This window comes from Lactuca virosa, chromosome 1, assembly GCF_052849685.1.
Source record: "Lactuca virosa cultivar CGN04683 chromosome 1, Lactuca_virosa_CGN04683_v6, whole genome shotgun sequence".
Taxonomy (NCBI): Eukaryota; Viridiplantae; Streptophyta; class Magnoliopsida; order Asterales; family Asteraceae; genus Lactuca; species Lactuca virosa.
Window position 1 is genome coordinate 70,947,730 of NC_136426.1, and position 4,328 is coordinate 70,952,057.

The following is a 4,328-nucleotide window of genomic DNA, read 5'->3' on the forward strand; positions in this document are numbered from 1 at the left end:
TTATCGAGGTAGAGCTGGAAAAAATGTATATTAAACAAAAGAACCGCCTTGACCGGAAGATCAAAAGTCTGAATAGATATGGTCTTTCAAAAGTTTGAAGAGAATATGAGTTGCAATAAATAGTAGCGTACTTTCATTTATGTATATTTCAACATCTTATTTTCATTCATGGTACTTTTAGGATGACTCATTCTATGTTATGCTTTAGTAGGAAACAAAGCAAGTCTATATGCTTCGGTGATTTGTATAGTATTACATCGCATTTCATAAGGATGCACACTTTTTAGTTAAAGTATAGTTGAAGATCTGTATACATCTAAACAAATATTTAAAACTTGTAATGTTTTTAGGGATGATGACATGGCAGGTGATATGATATTAATTAGTCCGATAAAATTGGTGTCATGTCATTGTTAATTAATAGTAAATTACAAATAGATTGATATTATATGTATAGATTAAATTATTTTGTATTAAAAATGTCACGGTTTGCCCTTTCACAGCCTATTGTTGTTCAAACTTCTCTGAGGGCATAACTAAATAACTAATAAACACAAAAACAAACATTATAAGACTTTCTGAGAGGAAAAACTGGGTTATGCTATAAGTATCCCTCTAACCAAATTTACCTCCTTTAAACTCAATCTAATCAATTTTTTAATATTTGATTTGACATCATTAGATTATATATATATATATATATATATATATATATATATATATATATATATTAAAATTTTAAATTAAAAAGCATTAAAAACCGATTTTATATAGTCGTTCGAATTTATAATATCGTTCGATTTATAAAATGTTGTTCGAAATTTATAATAATAATAATAATAATAATAATAATAATAATAATAATAATAAAAAAATAAAAAATAATTAAAACCCGAATTTACATAGTTGTTCGAATTTTATAACGTCATTCGAATTTATAATGTCGTCAGAATTATACAATTTTGTTCGAAATTTATAATAATAATAATAATAATAATAATAATAATAATAATAAAAGGAATTAAAAAACAAAATAGGAAAAGAAATAACAAAAGACAAAAAAATCAAATCGGTGGAGGGGGGTGGGGGTGGGGGGTTGGAATTGGAAAGGGATGAGGGGTACCTATAGAAAACCCCTAACTAAATATCTAATGAACACATAAACAAGCATTATAAGACTCTTGGGAAGGGGATGCAGCAAGAAGGGAAAATACCGGCTATAATCATTTTTTGGGGGGTAATTTTAAATTTTAGCCATGAAGAGAGACACTTCCGGCTATAGACATACATTTCGCGGAGGACCCTCTGCGGAGCTCCGCAGAACGAAGAATCCGCCGTAGAACGATAAATGTTGTACTTTTTTAGTCTTAAAATCTTTGTCCGCATAGATACCTCCACGGAGACATTAAGCCCTCCACGGAGTGATTTGTTTTGTTATTCATTAAATCCTCCGCAGAGGAGGTTACGAGGGGCTCCGTGGAGGCCTTAAAATCTCCGCGGAATGGGTGGTTGCAAGACTATTAGCGACGTTTTTTTGTGATATAAACAATTTTTTTTCATTTTTTTGATCTATTTTCAATATTCAATCGGTTTTAGTGTTGAAATTTGTTTTCAAAGAAAATATGAGTTTTGTTATTTTATGCACGGGGGGTTTTTGGCAGATGAGTAATAGAATTAACACATATGTTAGACCAAAGTTTAACAACTTAGGTTTACTGCTTCTGCCAAATTTTGACCGTCGAATATTGTTTGATTTGGTTTAAAGTAAGGCTAATGCGCTTAATAGTAATATATCATTGTCATTTCAACACCCGGTTCATAGGTATGTTATGAATATTGTAGACGAAGTAGATGTTCATCAACTTAGAAATGTAATGTCTGAAACGAAGGAGATTATGCATTTGTATTTGGAGGTGTTTGAGGGATGGGTCGAACAGAAAGAAATGGTTGACAAGATTGTAACATACAATGTTGAAAACATTGTATCTGATAATGTTGAATAGTGTCCACAAGAAGAAGAAGAAAATTTATATGAGTTTGGAATACTGTGTGACAAAACTTTGTCAGACGATGAAGAGTCAAATGAAGGCTGGTCAGAAGATGAGTTCACACACGGAAAAAAAGCTTCGGACATCTTTTGCGGTATGCCTCCCATACCTGATTGTCCTGATCCTATTGTTGAACCTAGACCATTTCATAGTTTAGGCCCAAATGATGATATGTTTGTTCGTCAAACGTATGATAACAAACAACAACTAATATTTGCTTTGAGTCTTAAAGCAAACAGAGAAAAGTTTCAGTTTAAGACCAAACATTCTAATAAAAATCGTTAGGATGTATATTGTGAAATTGAGAACTATACTTGGCGTTTATATGCAAAACGCATTGATTCGACTGATGAATTTGAAATTAGGACTTTCAACAATGTGCACACATCTTCGTCATTATAGATTCACCCAAATCATAAGCACGCAAATAAAAAAGTCATGGATACTATATTGCATGAGATTATGGGAAAAACTCATTCCAAGGTTTGGAGGACTAATGAAATATCAAGGGATTTGAATGTATTGCTGGAAAACAATGTAAGTTACAAAAAAGTGTCAAGTATTTTGAGATATTGAAACTGATTTGATGTAACGACCCAATTTTCAAAAGAAATTTTTCATTTTTGATTAACCAAAATACTGTCCACAAATCATGAAATCCCAAATACAATTGTTTTCAAAATTCATATTAAGTACAATTTTATTTCAAATCATCACAGTGTCCCATAAGAAAACGTCTGAGAGTGCACACCGCGCCATCAAGCCTTTCCCTTGCCCGTGCGCTCAAATGTACCTGAAACAAATCCACAAACTATAAGCTAATGTTTAGTGAGTTCCCCAGAGCATACCGCACACATAATCCATATAAACACATATCATATCAGCTATAAAAGCTACATATACCACATAAGCCATGCATACTAACACATAAGGAAGCCGTGGGCTCCTCCCAAGGTCTTATACCTTCATGCCATGGGCTCCCCCATGGTCTTTACCTAGGAATGCCATAGGCTCCCCCACGTGGTCTTATAGCCAACTGCCACGGGCTCCCCCCGGGGTCTTCCATGCAAATATACATAATCAACTAGCATATCATATAACACAAAAGTATCTACCATCCTACATAACTCATACATAAACATATAAGGAGGTCGTGGGCTCCCCCGATGGTCTTATACCGTCCTGCCATGGGCTCCCCCCAATGGTCTTATATCCAACTGCCACGGGCTCCCCCCCGGGGTCTTTCATACAAATATACATAACCACTAGCATACTAATTAGAATGAGGCTACCTACCATACCAAATATCTCTACTACTGCTAGTGTACCACATATCATAAAATGGACCGGCCTTGGTGCCTTAGACCCATTGGTATGGTGAGGAGACTCACCTCTCGAATGTCGAACTGGTATGGTGCGATCAGATATATCCCACACACTGCTCCTCCTCAACTGTCTGTAGTCAACATGTGATTAACTTGTCACGATCCCATAAATACCCTCAAGGCCAACTCTGGTCAACCCTAGTCAAAGTCAAGGTCAACAGTCCATGTTGACCTCAACTCGCCGAGTGCATCCAGCAACTCGTCGAGTTCCTCCCGAGTTCATTCTGCTGAATCCCGAGTCAACTCGCCGAGTCACCTTAGTGACTCGTCGAGTTCATCAATTGTCCGCAAAAACTAAAGTCCATTCTGACCAGAACCCAAATCCTTCACTGCACTCAATCAGAACTCAAAAACGGGCAGACCCTACCCCGACTCATCGAGTCAACTAAGGGACTCGACGAGTTCCTTCAGTCCCTTTCATGTTCAGCCCTTTTCAGTGGGATCCAAGGTCCCAAACTCCAAATCTAACCTCCCATAGTGCAGATACCACGTAAAGTTGCAAACTTTACATGCATGCAAGGCCCTTCAAGGCCATAACTTCGAAACTAGGCTTCTTACAGGGTTTTTGTGAATGGAAAGGGGCTAGACTATATAAAGTGAGAAACTTTATGTTAGTGAGGACCTAAAGAGGTCCAGATCTAGAACCATATCCTTGTGATAGGGCCAGATCCGGGTTTGGCTCCATTTTTCCCCAAAATTGGTCATTTACTTGCAAGAGAAGGGATCTAATCAACTAGAGATCAAGGTGACAACTTTATACCTCAAGGTGGTGGCTAACACAGAGTAGATGTCGATTCTTTGGCTCCTCTCCTTGCTCCTTCTTCTCCAAGCTCAAAAATCCTTCACAAATACCCCAAAATTCCTCAAAAAAGCTCTTTCTCTCACTCAAGGAGGT